Raw genomic sequence first — 21,640 nt, 5'->3', positions numbered from 1 at the left:
ACTTTCAAAGAACTCAAAAATTCTAAGGTAAGGGAGGGGTATGTCAATTCTTTTGATTCAAACAATTTCTCCAACCCCATGGCTTTGAAAAAGGCTCTAGTTTGCTCAAGGACACCCAATTTTTCTAAGGTATCTTCACATATAAACTTGGTGGATTGAAATGATTTTCTAGCAAACTTAGCAAAAGTGTCCCTATGGGTTTTGGAAATGAAAGTTACCTCCGGATAGTTTGCAAGTTGATCAATTTCCGGAGTAGTAGATGTTGTTGCACCCATGGGAGGTGGTTGTTGTTGTTGCACTTCCAAGTTTGGGTTTGCTACCACCATAGCCAATGCTTTCTTTGCTTGCATAGTCTTTTGCCTTAATGAAAGTGTCTTTGCCTTTGGTGCCTTTGCCTTTGTTGCTCCCTTAGTCCTTGCCATTGATGAATTAACCAAGAAAGAGTGAAAAATCTTCAATTTCTAGTGCACCCAAATCGATTTAAAGATGAAAGGCTTTGCCTTTATGAATTCGAAAATCGACTCAAAGGTTGAAAATTTTGTGCTTGGTTTTGATTTTTATTGAAAAAGGAGTGATTGATTTGTTATTAAAAGGATGTTTTGATTTGATTTTGGTGAATGTAGTTGAGGAATTTTGTTTTTGTGATGGAGAGGATGAGGGTTTTGAGGGTTTTGAGTAGTGTTATGAATGAAGGAATGAAGAAATGAATGTGGGAGGGGTTTTATAAAGCCCGAAAAAATTTGAACTGTAGGGGCAATCCGTGCGGTTTCTGCTCGGGACGGGAGGATTCTGCCTTTTCTGGGTTGGGAAAAACTCGCCTAAAGATGGGCGTCTTTAAGGGAAGACGCTCGGATTTGCAAACACGGGACGGGCGTCTTCTGTAGAAGACGGGCGGATTTCAGTAAAGAAATTTTTCTTGTTTTCCTCAGCCAAGAAGACGGGCGTCTTCCTTTCAGGACGGGCGGCTTTTTGAAGATGGGCGGATTTGAATTCAGGACGCCCGGATTCGCTGACAGTCAAAAATATTTCAAAAGTTCAGCTCAGAGGGACGTGCGTCTTCTACCCAACACGCTCGGATTGTCTGAAGACGGGTGGATTCTCCTGAATCCGCTCGGATTCGACCCCTTTGTACCCGGATTCAGTTCTATCCGTGTACAACGCATATCCCTTGTCATTCTTCCATTCTTCTTCATATCTTGTGTTCTTCATTGTGGGGGCACTACTAAGGAATGGATAGCCTAGGCAATTGTCATCCCCACACTAAGCTAAAGCACTACACATTAATTGAAATTATTAATCCCTCCCTCACTTCTCTCAAACATGATAATTATCTTGTTCAAAGTATAAAAATCCAAAAATAACAAAAATGCAATACAAGAATTGAAATGTGAGTTAGGGAGTTAGAAATATTTACAAATGGTGGTTTATGGAGGACTCCACCAAACTCTCATTCTTGATGAGATGTCAAGGGGGCATGTCCAAGGTGTTGTTGATGTTGCTCAATACCTTGAAAAAGTAATCAAAAGCTTGTTCATTATCATGGTAGAGGTCTTCAATAGACCTTGGCCCTTGTTGTCGGTCTTGATCGATGGCATTACCAATGTAGGGATTAAAAATCCCTTCAAATTCGTCGTCTCAAAGACCACAAACTTCATTAAGTTGATCATTGAAAATCTCTTGATTTGATGGTGACAACTTTCCCATTTCTTTTTCTTGGCCAATGAGGCCATCTTCTTCTTCTTTGCTTGATTTTGGTGAGCTTTGCAAGCTCTCCTTGTCACAATTCACTTGCTCTTTGAATGGAGCATCTTCAATTTTCTTCTTCCATTGGAGTTCCGACTTCTTCCTTTCATCCTTCCGACTATAATGATCGATCATAAAACACGGTTCATGTAAATGAGGAGCTTTCATAGTCTTGTCAAGATTAAAAGTTATACTCTCATCTCCCACTTCTAGAGTGAGCTCACCATGTTTTACATCAATCACCGCACCCGCGGTGTGTAAGAAGGGTCTTCCAAGAATGATTGGAATGTTGGAGTCTTCCTCCATATCAACAATGACAAAGTCCACCGGGATGAAAAACTTCCCAATTCGCACGGGGACATCTTCCCATATCCCTAATGGTGTCTTCGTCGATCTATCGGCCATTTGGAGTGTGATATTGGTGCATTTAAGCTCTCTCATCCCCAACCTTTTACTTACCGAGTACGGCATAACACTCACACTAGCCCCTAGATCACATAAGGCTTTGTTGATCGTGGTGTCGCCAATGGTACACGGTATTGAGAAGCTTCCCGGATCCTTTAGTTTTGGAGGTGAACTCCCTTGAAGTATTGCACTACTCACCTTAGTGAAGGCGATAGTCTCAAGTTTCCGGATCGACTTCTTCTTTGTGAGGATGTCTTTCATGTATTTCGCATAGGCCGGCACGTGATTGATTAATTCCGTGAAAGGAATTGAGACTTCCAAATTCTTCACAATTTCCATAAACTTTCCAAGTTGGTCATCAAATTTGGGCTTGGCTTGACGACTTGGAAAAGGAAGTCTAATCACAATGGGCTCCTTCTCCTTGACATTGTCTTCATTTTTCTTTGAAATTTCTTCTTTTGATGATTCTCCATCTTTGGAGTTTTGCACAATTTCTTCCTTATCACTAGCTTCCACAACTTCATCCTCAACTTGCTTCTTCGGTGCTTCATACCTTGTACCACTCCTCAAGTGAATGACACTAACCGTTTCATGTCTTGGGGGATTACTTTGAGGTGTTAATTGCCCCTTTTGTCTTTGTGAGCTTGAAGATGCTAGTTGAGTCAATTGTGTTTCCAACATCTTGGTGTGAGCTAGAATATTGTTGATGGTGGCCAGGTTTCCTTTGCTTGACTATCGTTTTGCATTTGAGTGAAAAACTCTTGTTGATTCTTTTGCATTTGGAGGACCGCTTTTTGAACATCAAAACCTTGGTCATTTTGGTGATTGTATGGATTTTGATTTTGGTAACCTTGGTTTTGGTTGTAAAAGGGTCTTTGATTTTGGTTTCTCATGGGAGGTGGAGTGTAAGTTGTTTGAGGATTTTGAACATTTTGGCTTTTGTATGAGAGATTTGGATGAAACTTGGTGTTTTCATTGTAATAATTGGAATAAGGGGTACCACTCTTGTATGCTTGGAAAGCATTTACTTGTTCATTTGTTCCCCTACATTCACTTTGGTCATGTCCCAAAGTTCCACAATTCTCACATATCCCACTTGGGATTGATGAGGATGCTGTCATGGCATTAACATGATGCTTTGGTGATTTTGAGACTTCTTCAAGTCTAGCCATAGCTTTTTCAAACTTCAAATTGATTGTGTCAATGTGATCACTAAGTTGAGCACCCAATTGAGTAACGGAGTCCACTTCATGCTTTCCTCCTCTAGTAGCCTTGCGAGGTCTACTATATTGTGAGTTATGGACCGCCATTTCCTCAATCTTGTTCCATGTTTGATTGTCATCAACTTCGGTGAACATTCCATTTGATCCCATGTTGAGAATGTTCCTTGAATCTTCATATAAACCGTTCCAAAATTGTTGTACCAAGAACCATTCGCTAAGTCCATGATGAGGACATGAGCGACAAATTCCCTTAAACCGCTCCCAAGCTTCATACAAAGATTCTTCATCCCTTTGCTTAAAACCCGTAATTTGAGCTCTTAGCATGTTAGTCTTTTCCGGTGGGTAGAACTTTTTGTAGAAAGCTAGAGCCAACTTCTTCCAAGAATCTATTCCGAGAGTGGCCTTATCAAGGCCCTTCAACTATTGTTTCGCGGGGCCAATTAGAGAAAAAGGAAATAAGACCCATCGAATTTGATTTTGAGTCACACCGGTTTGAGAAATCGCATCACAATAGTCACAAAAGGTTTCCATATGAGAATGAGGGTCTTCACTAGGCATCCCCCCAAATTGGCTCCTTTCGACTAATTGGATAAAGGCGGATTTGGCAATAAAATTTCCGGTTAGATGTTGTGGTGTGGGAGTACCATTGGGTAGGTTCTCCTCGGTGGGTACGGAATGCTATGAAAATTTAGACATTGTAGGTTGATTTTGTGGGGTATTTTGTGATGGGTCCTCCCCACCTTCTCTTGCAAAAGGGTTGATGAACTCAATAGTTGGTTGAACAACCTCACTAATACCTCTCAAATTCCTCCTAGAAAATCTCCTATTGTTTGTCAAGGTTCTTTCAATTTCACGGTCAAAAGGTAACAAATCACCTTGTGACCTTCTAGACATGTAAAATATCAAACAACTCGAAAATAATTAGAACAAACCTTGAGGAGTTTTACTTCCCCAAGGCAAAGAAAGACACAACTAATAACAATAAAAGAAAATCTAAATCAAGTAAACACCGTCCCCGGCAACGGCGCCATTTTTGATCGGTCCGTTTCGTGTTCACAATTAAATAAACGTGGTCGTTGGGTCACGTCCGAATCAAAACACAATTTATAGCTTCACAAACAACTCTACAATTAGTAAAGAGGCAAGTAAAGGTCGGATCCCAAGGGACGGGAATTGAGATGAGATTTCTATTGAAACTAGTGGTGTCTTAGGGGTGTCACAATTTGGGTTGATGTAGAAGGTCACTAAACTAAATAGCAAAGAAAGTAAATAAGTAAGATGAATTAAAAGGGTTGTAAACAATTGATAAAAAACACTAGGGTGTCATGGGGTAATAGGGGAATCATGGGAATTGATCATACAAACATGTTCTCAAATTATAAGCAAGCAATTATTGTTGTGATGGATTGAGTTGGGTTATATCTTACAATCCTAGGAAAGTTTGGGTCCCGGAGCCGAATCGATTAGATTGTATAACACCTACAAGTCGACTTAGTCTTCCCTACTCAACAACATGCATGGTCTAATGAGACTCGAGTTGGTTTATGTTTTACAAGTCTTATTGAAAAGATAGGTGATGGGTAAAAAATGCAAGGATTCATAGGCTCACATTTCATCAAACATAACATGTGCATGAGTTGAGATCAAAGCAAGCAAGCAAATAAACCATGAAAGCATATTAATTTAAGCATGAATCATTCCCCATGTTGGTTTCCCCTAATTACCCATTAACCCTAGCTAGGTCACTACTCACTCATTATCATGTTGATCATGCTAGCAAGGTTGTCAATCATACCAACAAAAGGAAACATGATGAATAAATGAAAGTAATTAACAATAATTAAAGAGGGATTAAGAGAATTATACCTACTAATGATTCCAATAATAAAGCAAAGAATAAAAGAAGTACTTGATGCTTGATTGAGAGGTTGTCAATCTCCCAATAATAACCCAAATAATCTTCAATTACCCAAAATAAAGGATGAACAAAAGAGAGATTAAGGAAATAAAACTTGTATTAGAACTTGATTAATTGTTGATTACAATACTAAAGAGAGATTTGATTGATATTAACTACTCTAGTTATTGATAAGAAGAACATGCTCTTCTAATTAGACTAATGGGGTATTTATAGTGGAAATTAGGGGGATGCATTAGGGTTAACTAAGGGCTAAACTAGTAATTACACTTTTTAGATTGAGCAGGGAGGAGCCGGTATTTTTCGAAGGAAGGGCTTCTTTCTTTGTCGCTTGGAGAAGACGAAATTGCGCTGTACAGGAATCCGTGCGTTTTGGAGTCGGGACGGGTGGATTATGGCGGTGGAACACGGGCGTCTTTGGAGGAATCCGGGCGGATTGTGGTGGCTGCTAACCCGAGTGTCTTAAAGAGAAAACGCACGGATTGTGCTTGAGGACGACGAGCGGATTGTGGAGAAACCGCACGGATTGTACCTCTGCAACATTTCTTCTTCTTTTCTTCCCTTTTCTTCATAAATTCCTTGGGGATTTCCTTGGGGACTCAAGGATCCTTTCTCAACATTGCTCATCTACTATAATATGTACAAAGGCCTTCTAATCTTGTCTCTCCTTGATGCTTGGTCATTGAATTCAATCAATTTAGTCTCGTTTTGCCATGAAAATGCAAGATTTGCACTCCTTTCCTACCAAGGGATTAAAATCTCAAAGAATATGCAAAACAAAGAACTAAAGACAATAAATAACCCAAATATGCACTAAAAAGCATGGGAACAAGGCTAATTCGGGGGCTAAATATGCGCTAATTATGGTCACATCAGCTTCCATGGAGAAGATGAATGTCTCTTTACTATTGACTATGATGACCTTTTCGCACCCACCATGGAACCTATGATTGTTTGAGATGATATGGTAAACCTTATCCAAGAGGTCAAATTGTTATATAAAAGGTACTTGGTGGAGAAGCTCAAGAACAAAGTTATAAATGAGCTTACTTGTGGAGACTTGGCACCCACAATCTCAATTGCTAAGCTATCCCATCATTAATGCTATGAGAGTTTTCCTTCTATTCTTGAAGGATTGATAAAGCTAAATGCTATCATCATCTCCATATTTGAGGGAGCCGGGAGATAATGGAAGCCTCCCAATGACAAGAATTTTAAGCTTGCTAGTTTAGAGAGACAAAAAGGCTATGGTGAAAAGGCCAAAGTGAAGGGGAGAAATTTCAATAAGAAGCCCCTTGTGGAGGATTGGCTCTATTATATTTTGAAGTGGCCAAGGTCCTACTTGAGCTTATTTGAGGCCTATTCAAAAGCCTTTGATCGCCTATTAAGAGCATTAAGCTCCATGGATAATGAAATTTGCCATTTGACTTAGTTTGGTGGATTCCTATCTCAAACCACCATTTGTAATATACTTGCATTTAGTGTAATCTTGTATGCATTCATCGCATGAGAGATGAAAAGGCGGGATCTCATATTTTGATTGAGCATCTTGAAGGAAAATGATGAAAATAAGAAGATAGGAAATGCAAAGAAATGAAGAAAATGAAGGATTCGAGCTTTGGGCCAATTCTTGCATCAATCCGTGGGGACCGAGGCCAACTCGTGCGAGTTGAAGCCCAAAGAAAGAAAAAAAAAGTTTACTGCATGAGAACTCGGGCGGATTCTGAAGAAAACGAGCGTCCCAAGGCCTCGACTCGAGTGGGTCAAAATCGACTCGAGCGTGAGCGAGTTAAAATTGACTCGAGTGGGTTGACCTTGAAACTCACTTTTTCTCTCATTTGGCTCATGACATGGCAATTTATGCATCCTATTTACCATCTTCATCTTGTACAATATACAAACCATTGAGATCATGATTGTAAGAACCCTTTCTTTCCCTATATCCCATGTATAGTTGCATTTATGTAGTTACCCGATGAGCGTGTCATTGTACGCCCTCAAACACATTTATACCCAACCACTAGCATAGAGAGAAAGTCAGGGTCGATCCACGGGACGGGGGCACTCGAATTGTTCAATCTAATCGTAGTTGTGCTAAGGGTTGTCACAATTGATTGGGATTGATTGATTCTAATCTAATGAAAGCAATAAAGTAAAACAAGCAATAAAGCAAATAAAGATGTAAATAAATAATAAAGGATACTAGGATGTCATGGTTTCATTGGGGATTCATGGTGGTGATAATACAAACATGTTTCCATAGTTGCAAGCAATTAATGTTTTAGAAGAACCGAGTTAGTTTATGTCTTACGGTTCATAGGAAGATTTGGGTCCTGGAGCTGAGTCGTCTAGACTGTACAACACCTACAAGTCGACCTACTTTCTTCCTATTGACTTCTATGCATGGTCTAACAAGACTCGAGTTGGTTTATATCTTACAAGTCTTGTTGAATAGATAAAAGATGGGTAAAAAATGCAAGGTTTCATAGTCTAGCATTTCATCAAACATAACATGTGCATAGGTTGACATTACAACAAGCGAGCAATCATAAGATAACATATAAGATTAAGTATGGATCTACCCCCATGTTATAGTTCCCCTAATCCGTCATTAATCCTAGTTAAGTAACTACTCACTTATTATCATGGAAAACATGTTATCAATGATGTCATTCATCACAACAAGTATAAACATGATAAAAGAGTGAAGAAATAAGAAATAAAGAGTAAAGAGTAAAGGAATTATACCAAACTTAAGATGAACAATTGGAAAGGAAAGAATAATAGAAGAAAAGTTGATTGATTGATGAAGAGTTGTCAATTCTCCAATAATAACCCAATAATCTTCAATTACACAATAATAAACTTGAACAATAACTAAAGAAAGATTAATGTGTAATTTTGTGGAATGATTAAAGGATAATCTATTCTAATCTACTCCCAATGAGAGCTTAATCTAATCTAAAGAAGCTTGGTAATTAGCTAGGTAATACAATGGAGTATATATAGTGGTACATCATTAGGTTAAGTAAGGGTAGATTAGTAAATAACAATGCTTAAGTTTTGAATAGAGCTTTGCAAGTCCCGAGGGACATACGCGGATCCTGTAGCAACTCCCAAGGAAATCCGTGCGTCCTGGCCTGGAGCATGGTTGGTCCTGTAAGGGAATCCGCTCGTCCCGTGTGAAAAACACGCATACTGAGTCTCAACCCGAGCGGGTTGAAGGACAACTCGAGCGGGTTGTTCTTGACCCGAGCGGGTTGAGCTTCAGTTTCCATTTTTCTTGCTTTTAAGCTTATGATCCTTCTATATACTCTTTTTTTCCTACATCCTTGGTCATCATTCTTGCCTCCTCTTCATACTAGTCCATCCAAGATCGTCAACAAGCTTCCGAGTATGCGCGAGAGACGGAAATTCCGTCTCATTATCTCCTTTTCTATAAAACATATAAAATGCACTAGGAAAGCAAAATAGAAAGGATTTGACGGATAAAATGGCTATGAAATGCTATATTAGTATGCAAAATAGGTTCAATTAGGGGACTAAATGTGCGCAACTAAGAGTCACATCAAACATCCCCAAACCGAACCTTTACTCGTCCCGAGTAAAGAGGTGACTAGAACTAGACCTTTATTTAAACTATCCTAATAATATAACCGATTTGACATAATTAGCGGGTATCACTCCGCCCCTTCAACTCACAACAAGACATCTATGAGGTAAGATGCCTTCTTTCAAGGCAAGGTGGGGTTTGCCAAAATGGCGATACATCCAAGCATTAAGCACACAAAACAAGTAATGGATGCATCAAAAGAATAGCCACTTTCCTCATCTAAGTGGCAGAAATCATCTACAAGGAACGCAATTTAAGGGTACACACTCCATCATAGATATTGTTTCTCCAAGCTACTAAGTCTAAAAGGATACCAACAAATCACCTCCAAGTTGTGTCAAACTAGGGTACCTTTGTCCACAATCGCTAAATGCTTTCGTCAAGAGTAGACTCCTTATGGTGTTAGAAACACTGTAGGATCGCGGAATTTCCCTTCTTGCCTAGACAAGAAGAAGGGTCGTCCCCTCTCCATCATGCAACAAAAATGAGATCAATGGATAAAAGGAATCAATATGCTTTGAGTTTCACAATGGTAGTTTGCTTTTGATTTATTTTTCCCCCCAATTTCTTGTGGTATTTGACATTTGAAGAACATTTCTTGCCATTTTTTTTGATGATTGGCATTTTGATACTTGGCAATTCTTTTCAATATTGCATTTTTGAAAATTTTTCAAAGTAACCCCATTTGTAGCAAGGGTACTTTTATTAAAGCATATGAGTATTTTTGCTCCTCTTTTCATTGATGCATTTTGCAAACTTTTTGATTTTGATTTTGGTACTTGAACTCAATTTGGAGATTTTTGTGCCCATTCCCTTTTTGTTGACAAAATATGATGATAGAAGTGTAAGGATGGATGCATGGCTTCAAAGGTTACCTTGGAATAAACGGTAGCCAAGAAGTTATCACACCACAAGGTACTCTTGACTAGGCCTTAGTCCATGGGTCAAAAGATACTAGTATGACACATCCTAGGGTGTCTTGAGGGTATTTTAGCAAACAAAGTCTCAAGGATGCAACTAACATATATACAACTTGCCAAGCTTCCCAACTAGACATTTTCACAAAATTTTCTACCATGCAAACTACATGCCATGATGCAACTAACATATATACAACTCTAATGCATATGCTTCTATCAACTATTATGTCATATAATCTAGATGCAAACTCTTAGCAACACATTGGTTCATACCGCATCAATCAAAATATAGCCACATTGTCATTAACATACAAAAAGGAGTAAGGAGATTTGGAAAGATCATACCATGCGGTCTTCTATTTCCTTCATGCCTCGAATGTGGCGTAGTCAACCCCATGTGATAAGAGTGACAAACAAGCAAACAAATATATATAATATATACAATTCTACTCTACAAAGGAAAGAACATGTTTTTGGTTTTTGAAATTTTCAAATTTTTATGGATTTTGTTTTTATGAAATTAAAGAACATATTTTTGGGATTTTTCGAAAATTTTCAATTTTTAAGTATTTTGGAATATACATCCCCCACTTTATTTTGGACATTGTCCTCAATATACATGTAGGAGTAGGAATAAAAAGGAAATACATGTTTTTGGATTTTTAAAGTTTTATGGGAATTGAAGTACAAATGCAATGATATGATATGAATGAATGCATGCTCTAACTAAATACAATTCTATATGACATATATAACAAATGAATGCAATCTACACTACACTAAATGATGCATGTTCTCACCTATGATCAAACCTCCCCAAACCGATTTAAGCACTATTTCTAGTGTAGAAAAAATGAGGTTTAGTCGTTAGTGACTATACAAGAATGCAAGTTTAACTATATGCAACTAACTATATGAGACATGTGAGATATATTACAATGCAAGCTATACTATATGATTAACTATGATGTATGTTAATTCATGCTTGAAACTCCCCAAACCGATTTTAAACACTATTGCTAATGTAGGAAGAAAGGGGTTTAATCACGAGGTAACTACATAAATGCAATTATACATGAGAGATAGGGAAAGAAAAGGTTCTTACAATCATTGTAGGGGATGAAGATGGTAGATAGGACGCATACATAACAATGACAAGAGCCAAATGAGAGAAAAAGATGAATTTCAGGGTCAACCCGCTCGAGTTCAGCCTCAACCCGCTCGAGTTGATTTTGACCCGCTCGGGTTGAAGCTCTGGGACGCGCATTTTCTCAGGAATCCGCCTAGATTCTCTTACAGGAAGAATTTTTTCTTTCCTTGGTATTCAACTCGCGCGAGTTGGGCTCGGGACCCACGGATTTTAGCGAATTTTTGACCCAACTCATTTTTGATGATACGAAAGATGTGCACAAGCCCAAAATCTCCATTTTCTCCATTTCTTTTCAAAATATGAGATCCCTCTCTTTCATCTCTCATGCAATTTATTAAATGAATGCAAATCTACATTAAATGCATATATACAAGTTGATGGTTATTGAGGAACTCCATCAAACCAAATATTGTCAATAAACAATTTCATAGAAAATTATCACTAGCACTCAAAGCACGTAGAAGTCGGTCAAATTCTTGAGAGTGGGACATGAATAGGCATGGATAGCAACTCAAGATTATGCAATTGAAATATGCCCAAGTGAAAGACCGAACAAGCATGTCAAGAATACTATGACAAAAATCATAAGAGATGTGATGGATGGTAGGAACATGAAATGGGTAGTTGGTTGGCAATTCACTCAACTCGTCCTCCAAATAGTCAAAATCACCGCATTCAATGCAAGTACTCTCATTATCATCTAAGGTGATTTCAAGGGTGTCTATTTGGGGTTCCCAAATGTCCTTGTCACATTCCTCATCCCAACAAGGTCCATTATCAAAGGGGTTGTCATAACAGTGCTCACCAAGTTCAACACAATTGTCTCCCTCTAATATGTCATCCTCAAAGGGAGAGTTTTCACTCAAGCTCACATCCATCACACTCTCACTTTGCCCATTAACATCAAATTCCATGGAAGTAAGAGTAAGGTGACGGCATCCAAGCATTGGTTTCACAATCAAGAATGTACTCCTCTTCATCATCACTCTCTTCATCTAGCACTCCATCTTCCCAAGGAGGGGCAAATTTGTGAACATAGTGGGTAGGCTCAAGGTTATAGGAAGGTGTCTCATTCTCACAAATCTCATTTTCATCATAGTTTTCCTTAACGAATTTTTGAAATGTGGTTTTTATCGCTTCCATACCTTCTTTGGCACTCTCAAAGATGTCATGTATAGTTTGCTTAACACATCCGGTGGCCATGAACTCAACAAATTCCCAAAATTTCTCACAACTCATCTCACATATCCTACCACCACTCAAGTGAAATGCCAATTTGTGGGTTTCAAGGTTCATGCCATTATAAACAACACAACATGCTTCATAATTTGAAAAAGTAAAACCATGATGCCAAGCATGAGTCATATAATCTTCAAATCTTGCAATATATTTATCAAATGACTCATTTTCAAATTGCCAAAAAGTGAAAGTAGACATGTTGATCATATGAAATAAAGCAAGTACAAGAAATAAAATCCTCAAGGAACCAAGATTCCTCAAGAAGAAGCACAACTAAAACTAGACAAAAGAACGATTCAAATAAACAACACCGTCCCCGGCAACGACGCCATTTTGATGAGCGTGTCGTTGTACACCCTCAAACACATTTATACCCAACTAATAGCATAGCGAGCAAGTCGGGGTCGATCCACGAGACGGGGGTACTTGAATTGTTCAATCTAATCGTAGTTGTGCTAAGGGTTGTTACAATTGATTGGGATTGATTGATTCTAATCTAATGAAAGCAATAAAGTAAAACAAGAAATAAAGCAAATAAAGATGTAAAAAAATAATAAAGGATACTAGGATGTCATGGTTTCATAGGGGATTCATGGTGGTGATCATAAAAACATGTTTCCATAGTTGCAAGCAATTAATATTGTAGAGGAGCCGAGTTAGTTTATGTCTTACGGTTCATAGGAAGATTTGGGTCCCAGAGCCGAGTCATCTAGACTGTACAACGCCTACAAGTCGACCTACTTTCTTCCTATTGACTTCTATGCATGGTCTAACAACACTCAAGTTGGTTTATATTTTACAAGTCTTGTTGAATAGATAAGAGATGGGTAAAAAATGCAAGGTTTCATAGTCTAGCATTTCATCAAACATAACATGTGCATAGGTTGACATTACAACAAGCAAGGAATCATAAGATAACATATTAGATTAAGTATGGATCTACCCCCATGTTATAGTTCCCCTAATCCCCCATTAATCCTAGTTAAGCAACTACTCACTTATTATCATGGAAAACATGTTATCAATTGTGTCATTCATCACAACAAGTATAAAAATGATAAAAGAGTGAAGAAATAAGCAATAAAGAGCAAAGAGTAATGGAATTATACCAAACTTAAGATGAACAATTGGAAAGGAAAGAATAATAGAAGAAAATTTGATTGATTGATGAAGAGTTGTCAATTCTCCAATAATAACCCAATAATCTTCAATTACCCAATAATAAACTTGAACAATAATTAAGGAAAAATTAATGCGTAATTTTGTGGAATGATTAAAGGATAATCTATTCTAATCTACTCCTAATGAGAGCTTAAGCTAATCTAAAAAAGCTTGGTAATTAGCTAGGTAATACAATGGAGTATATATAGTGGTACATCATTAGGTTAAGCAAGGGTAGATTACTAAATAACAAAGCTTAAGTGTTGAATAGAGCTTTGCAAGTCTCGAGGGACATGCGCGGATCCTGTAGCAACTCCCAAGGAAATCCGCGTTTTGGCCTGAAGCATGGTTGGTCCTATAAGGGAATTCACTCGTCCCGAGTGAAAAACGCACATCCTGAGTCTCAACCCGAGTGGGTTGAGATTTTCCCAAGTGGGTTGAAGGACAACTCGAGCGGGTTGAGCTGCAGTTTCCCTTTTTCTTGTTGTTAAGCCTATGATCGTTCTATATACTCTTTATTCCTACATCTTTGGTCATCATTCTTGCCTCCTCTTCATACTAGTCCATCCAAGATTGTCAACAAGCTTCCATGTATGCGCGAGAGACGAGAATTCCGTCTCATTATCTCCTTTCCTATAAAACATAAAAAATGCACTAGGAAAGCAAAATAAGAAGGATTTGACGGATAAAATGGCTATGAAATGCTATATTAGTATGCAAAATAGGTTCAATTAGAGGACTAAATGTGCGCAATTAAGAGTCACATCATTACCTCATGACTAAACTTCTTTCTTCCTACATTAACAATAGTGTTTAAATTCGGTTTGGGGAGGTTCAACCACGAAGTGACATACATCATAGCTAATCATATAGTATAGCTTGCATTGTAATATATCTCACATGTCTCATATAGTTAAATTTGCATAGTCACTAATGACCAAACCTCATTTCTCCTACACTAGAAATAGTGTTTAAATCGGTTTGGGGAGGTTTGATCAAAGGTGCCTAAGCATTTACTTAGAACATGCATCATCTAGTGTAGATTAGATTGCATTCATTTGTTATATATGTCATATAGAATTGCATTTAGTTAGAACATAGAGGCAATATACAGAAGAAATAAATGTGAAATTCTATCTTTCCGAGTTCTAATCTTAGCCCAATTACGTTGCCTAAACAAGTATATAAATAGTTTTAGCTTTCTCATCTCAAGGGGGAGGAGATTCACAAATAATTCCAGGAGGACAAAAATATTCTCAGGAGACCGAGAACACGATTACACCGAGAGACAAACATATACATACCAGACGGAGATCTCGCCCACAAATTCCATACTCTCATACTCCGTCTCAAATATACTATCCCAGTTTCAAATCAAATCATTCAAATAAATCATCCCAGTTCATATAAGCGCATAAGAGCCGTTAATTTACGACAAAACCGAAATTCATTCATAGTCAACATCCAGATAGGCCTGAGGGTACCAGATTCAAATAAGTTTTCTCTATTCTTTCTTTTTATTTAATTCTTTTGTTTCGTCTATTTTACTTTATTGCTTGTATATAATTTGTATAACTAACATTGTTTTTATTCAATTTTCGTCAAATATGTAATATTACAAATAAATAGTAGATGCCGTCAGTTTGATGGGCGGTCCGGGTGCCTAACACCTTCCCTGACCTTACCTTTACCCCTGAATCCGCAATCTTTGGTTCAGACCAGAGTGACGGATCAGTCCCCATATCAGGGATCAAAAGGGGCTTTTTCCGTTAACTTATTTTTGTATGTTTTTTATAAAACCTACTGGCGACTTCATATTATTTATTTATTTTTCAAAAAGGAGATTTTTTCAGGGATCTCACAGTGACGACTCCGCTGGGGACTTTATAAGAGGGTAAGACTTAAAATTTATTTATAATATTACTCCCTCCGATCCAGACAGATGTAAACGTAAGCAAAAAGTGGTTATTTAAGAAAATGTGGAAATGTGAGGGGTAAAGTAGGAAATATTGATTGGGGCCACATGACTTTAGGTGGATTAAATAATTAGTTGGTGAGTGGGTGAGTGGATGGTAAAGTTGTAAATAGGTAGTGGATGTAAGGGTAAGTTTGTCATTTTCCATGCCAAATATGGTATGTTTACATTGGTCTGGTTCGTCCGTTTTAGGGAAGTGTTTACATCTGTCTGGATCGGAGGGAGTATATTTTTGGACGAAATTGTATGTGTGCGATTGATTTCATACACTTGTTGTAGTCGGTCAACAAAAATTATGTGCTATCACTCTTACTGCGTAGTTGCTGATTCTTGTTAAATTGTCTGGATATGTGCACTGAGGTTTCAAAGCAATATGAATTGTTTCTTATGAATAAGCCATGCATTACACGTTCCCTGTGTTTTCTTTTTCTTATTTTTATTTTATTGTATTCGTTATTAACGATGCTAATATCTTGTCTCAGATGTTAAAAAAAACGTAGGTTCCCCGTTAGCCAATATTACGCCATCTTAAGGTACCCTAATTTACCCTCGGTAAGGTACGATGTATACTTAGAAGGTCCATTCGACCGACTAGGCCTTACACGTATTTTTTACCTCATGACGTCGTGTTTTTTAAGAACTCGTCTACCCATACGATTTGGGGAAGACAAAAGCGAGAGATACCCTCGCGGTATTTTAATGTCTTGAGTACCCAATATCCTACCCACAAACCTAACCATAGATCCCGTAGAACCTTTGTTAGGATATCTTGTGCGTCTTGTTAATGCTTTGACATTTATTTTCTTGTATGATACATTCAAAAAAAAAAAAAAGAAAAAAAACGGTAGTTTAATTTGCATTTGCTAATTTGATATGGACATGTCTCAGCTACCGATAACTACAGTAGACATCATGAACGTACATGTGCATTAATAAATTGGTCTAAACATTGCATTGAGTCCTTACACACTTCAGGTTTCATCTTGTAAATATAAAAAGCATCTGCACATGACCACACCCCCTCCGAGCATCAGCATATAGTATCATATCGTCTGCATAGCATAGCATAGCTCTTCAGTTCTGTACAACAAAGTCTCAAATAGGAAGTTATGTAGCCTGCATTCTGACCATACTTTTATTTTACATCTACACATAGCGTTATCAGTAGGCGGTCACTACACTGGTTAGCCTTGCATTAGATATCATATCATCGCCGGTACGTAAACCATTACATTCCTCAGTAAGGGCATGCTTATGCACATAATCTGATCATTTATAGAAGCATCATAGAACATGGCACGGGTTTTGGCATTCAGCAGTTCAGTGTGTCAGCGTTAGTCCGTCGGCGTGTCCGTCCCGTCCCCTGCATGACATGTCAAAAAATAAATATCAGTACCTGCATCATTGAATCCAGTGTGCAGCATTCAGCATCCTAGGTAGTTCGACACATGCACTTCACATAGTAAATTCCATTCTTAGACTGTCTTATATAGGGCCTGCATTTGCATATAATAGGTTCAGTACAGCAAAGCTAAGCAAAGCAGAGTATTGCAGACATAAAAAAATTAGGTACTCGCATTCAGGTCTTAGCTAGCATTAGATACATGTGCATTCACCATATTCCACCATTCTAGTCTTGTCTGTTATAAAATAAATAAAATCGTTTTCTAAAAGCTAAGATGTCATGATCCGGGATAGGGAGGAGTAAACTATACCCTAATTTTAATAGCCACTCTAGCTTGGGAACAAAAGAAGGGTACATGAAGACTAGACGATACCTACTGACATGTAGTTTCCATCAAAATTTAATAAAATTAGGACCATTCAAGTCCTTTCTCACTTACATATATATAAAAAAAAACCAAGAGTAAGAACAAAAATGTCAATAGAATAAGAAAATTCACTCTTATAGTCATATAATCTCATACGAGTGTTCCTGACATTACCTAAAAAAAACACACTAGTTTACATAAGTGTCTAATTAAGATAGGACCATCCTAGTCCTTTTTTAGTTGCATAAATAAATAAAAAGAGCATGTCATTTTTATTAGTCACTTGTTCTACTATTTACCCTTAACTAGTAGAATAGATTTGAAATACTTTAGGTCGTATCTCTTTAGTGTAGATCAGTCGATCTCTTAGAGTCAGCCTAAACGAGGGCGTGCATTTGACCATCTTTTCCATCATCTGTGGTGTGATAATTCCTTGATCGTCGTGTCTCTAGGTGACCTCTAGGTTTGGAGACTCTCTTTTTTCCCGATTTGTCAAATTCTCCATATTTCATATGACTACTAATCTAAATGAGCACAACTCTCTTTCTACTAAATTTGTCAATTTTCCATATTTCAAATGACTACTAGATCCAAAAAGAAAAAAAAACGACTACTAGATGAGCACACAAACTCACATAATCGACAATTTTAGTAAATATTGTCATCTATTCCCATTAGTGCTAGGAAACTAGCTCAAAAATATTCAAACCATATTTCTAGTACACCCGTGCCCAAACATACCAAATAAGCCACGGAAGCGCGCACTCCGTGCTGTTTTATAGGTGACCACTAGTCCCTTAGAATGAACTTAAGATGTGAGTCCAACTACTAATACAAGCTCAAAAATACTCACACCAAAGACTCTCACAAGTAAACAAAAATTCCAGTCAAATTTGCAATCAACTCCAATGTTAAAAGTCTCAAAAATTCACAAGACAAAAAAAAATCCAGCCAAAGTTGCAATTTTATCCCGTATCAAAAATCTCAAAAATTCAAAAGACAAAAAAAAGTTCCAGTAAAAAAAAAGAGACAAAAAAAAGTTCCAGTAAAAAAAAAAAGACAAAAAAAAGTTCCAGTAAAAAAAGGCAAAAAAAAGATCCAGTCCAAGATGCAAATAAAAATTGCAGAGTAGTCATTTTTTTTATTTCTCAGACAAGTCAATTCACAATTACTGTCTCCATTCCTCTTGGGACGATCCTTTCATTCATTTAGGTGAGTGAGAGAGGCACACAGGTCTCCAGTGTCTTCTAACACCATAAAACCTTCTACTCCATTCCATTTATCACCCTCGTTTAGCATCTAAGAATTTGGGGGATGTACACTAAGTTTATACGGTCACAAAAGTATTTTGTTTCTATGCTATTAGTTTTGGGTAATTAGCCGAGCTTGTTACTGTAAAGAGATCAAAACTCATTATACAATATGAATCTCCAAATCCAAGGCAAAAAAAAAGAAATAAGAAAAAAAAATTGGCACACCACGGCCCATATCAGGTCGGAAAAAAAAACGGAAAAAGGAGAAGAAAACAGGTGTGCTAGCTATGTGACTTACACACGAAAATACCTGAAGTACCAGGGGGCTACCAAAGTAACAAGAGGATACCACAAAACACAGAGTGAAGAGTTTGAGCTAAGACCAGGGGCATAAGTTAACACTCTTTGCACATAGGTTTTGATTGCATTTAGAAAACAGCCAAATACAAAATGATGGAAGGACCTACACACACCTAAGAAAATCAGGAGCTAATAGAAATCCTTTTCCATATCAAATGTGGAGTTACCAGTTATGAATTCTTATCCATGAGAGTTACAGAATAGCTACCCAAATTAAATAGTTCCGATCGCGATCAGTTAAATTTCTAAAGGAAAAAAAAGGGCCAAAGGTTGGATTGCTATCCGAACTCGAATACTCCGTCCCTTTACCAGGTCATGCTCAGTAGCACGTTTTGAAAAAAATTAACAGGACTAGAAATGAGATGTGTCATGTGTCTGTGGTCTATTTTAGGAAAATAATGCATTGTCAATTAGCTAGTGTTTGTCTCCATTGTCTTAAGTACATTAGCATCTTGCATCATTTGCATCATAAGCATTCTATTTGCATTATCAACAAACTACTTGCGTCTTACATCATAAATTATTTGCATTAATGTCATAATTGTGGAATCAGTTCGGTCGTATTATCAAGCACACCACTTGATTAGAGAAATCGGTAAAACCATAAAACCAAAAATATAAAAAACAAAAAAGAGAGCATAGTTTCAACATCAATCGACTAAGAAAGGGGAAGCACCCATAATTTGGCCAGAAGCTATGTATCAAGCACACAACTTGATTCGCAAGACTAGTAAAACTATCAGTTCAATCGTATAATCAAGCATACGACTTGACCAGTGAAGAAATAAAACAAAGAAAAGAGGCATAAATATGAATCAGTCAATAAAGAGACGGAAATACTCACAGCTTGATCGGAGCTGGTGCATTTGCTTAAATGTCACAGCCAAGGGGTGCGACAATGCTCCATCATCAGTCATCCAGTCACCAATCTGAAGCTCGAACGATTGCTTATCCGACGGTACAATAACTGTTGCTGGTTACATCCCATATCAGGAGCCAATTCAACGGTTCTCCAACACCGACCATCTTGTTGCCAATCAAGCACTCGAATGTCAACCACGACGCGCAACCGACGCTGAATTCATTCCATATCAGAGAGCCGTAGTGGTTTGATCACATTCTCTAGTGAATAAATGAATAAAATATTTAATTATCAGGTTCACAAAGTGACAATTGATTGGAGCTTCGTTGAGCGACAATGGAGGAATTTAAGAGAATTAATTAGAGAACGGGATGAAAAAAAACTAACCTGAAGTCATATTACGGCGGAAAACTTGATCGTTGAGATTAGTATCTGTCATTCCAGCATGCAAACTCCGTTCGAAGATCATCGATCATCTTGTCCCCAATCGGTAGCTCAAATGACGGCTATGGCGGCACAAAACCGCTAATGGCATCCCATATCAGGAACGAGCAGTCTCGACGACGCTCTGACGGAGCGGGGATAAGGGCGGCATAGGCACTGATCTTCGAGGACGATTGGGCTTTAATGCTCTGAGTAACAATAGATGAATTAAGGAAAAAAATCAAATCAAAGAAGAGGACGATTTACTGGATTTCTGATGAAATGAAGAAATTGCAAGTTCAATTGAACAAAAAGGGGAAAGTGAAAGTATGGTCTTTTTTTTTTTTTTTTTTTTTTTTTTTTTTTTTTTTGACAACAAGCGATGAATAACTTACATTATTTCGAATTTAAAGCAGTTTATTCGACTAAATAAAGCACTGCAGAATCGACTATCAACTCTAGCGCTACCAAGCCCATCCTAACGATAACATACACATTAGCAAACATTAAAACAACCACAAGACGGTCAAGATCCATTAGGGCGTGATTGTAGAAGCAGGAAAACAAGCCGCTGACCATGAAACGAGCATCATACACACGGGAGACTTCCGAATTCCATCGATACATACGAGCTGCAGGGTGACAATACCAAGGTATACTTACACTCTTACGAAAAGAGCATAGAAAGACAAAGTGGTAAGCAAGACGACAAAGTCCGCCACCGATGGAGAAGAACCTCCTACACCTTCGACATCGTACCCTTTGATCATAGGACCAACAGACCAGGTAATCTGACATGCGATGACTACCACGAACACTAAGCCACGGGGACGGAGCATCCATGCCCAAAATCAGCTGCAGAATAGCCATAACCCTAATATGGTTCCGAGACACAGCACTACAAGCCACCCCAAAAATTAAGGGACAGGACACCCATAACCCAAGGGAGGTGAAAGTATGGTCGGTTGAAGGTAAAAGAAGCAAAATGAAATTCATTTTCTCTGTGGAGTATTCAATGAATGAATACGTCAATTACATGTGTGGTTCAACAAACATGATCCACCTCAGTACGAGTAAAGCAGATGGTCCGTATATTTTCCTCGACAATAAAATTGTCTACACAAATTCTTGTTTGTGACGGCACATGCCGTCACTCTTGAGTGACGGATACCATTTTACCTCACAAAGTACCCACTTTTTCTCTCTCTGCAACACTATTCATGTGGTCCCCTTTCTCCATTAACCCATTTTGTTACCATTTTAACTCACAAAATATCCGCCACAAATGGTAATCCGACACAAGGGAGACCAATTGAATTGTCTATGTTTCTCTTTCTGTAAAATAAAATTTTACAATTCTCCAGCCATTTGTGAAATAAAATTTTGCAATTTTCAATTCTATTTCGAATTTTCAAATCTTTGGTCGGCAGGCCCTGACATGCATTTGAGATTGAGTTCTTAAAATAAATTTTTTTGAACTTGTCTTTTTTGCGAAATAAAATTTTGCAATTTTCAAACTTATCGGTCGGCGGGCTCTGACACGCGTCTAAGTTTGTAAAATAAAATTTTATGATCTTATCCATCTTTTTTCAAAATAAAATTTTGAATCCATGGTCGGCAGCA

The 21,640-nt window shown here is 37.8% G+C and overlaps 1 long non-coding RNA gene and 1 other non-coding gene across 2 annotated transcripts; one reads left to right on the top strand and one right to left on the bottom strand.

Moving 5' to 3' along the window:
• The first annotated feature begins 3,588 nt into the window (after nt 1–3,588).
• Nucleotides 3,589–3,695, top strand: LOC141624604 (small nucleolar RNA R71). The gene has a single exon (XR_012534414.1). It is a non-coding gene; the product is annotated as a small nucleolar RNA R71 (small nucleolar RNA).
• A 12,485-nt stretch (nt 3,696–16,180) lies between these two features.
• On the bottom strand, nt 16,181–20,100 carry LOC141606551 (uncharacterized). Its single transcript, XR_012526756.1, has 3 exons — nt 19,982–20,100; nt 19,577–19,854; nt 16,181–16,710 (listed from the first exon to the last, which is right to left on the bottom strand). It is a non-coding gene; the product is annotated as an uncharacterized LOC141606551 (long non-coding RNA).
• Nucleotides 20,101–21,640: the final 1,540 nt, after the last annotated feature.

Source organism: Silene latifolia, chromosome 1, assembly GCF_048544455.1.
Source record: "Silene latifolia isolate original U9 population chromosome 1, ASM4854445v1, whole genome shotgun sequence".
NCBI classification, from domain to species: domain Eukaryota; kingdom Viridiplantae; phylum Streptophyta; class Magnoliopsida; order Caryophyllales; family Caryophyllaceae; genus Silene; species Silene latifolia.
Note: the sequence above shows the minus strand (reverse complement) of the source record. Positions and strands in the feature narration are given on the sequence as shown.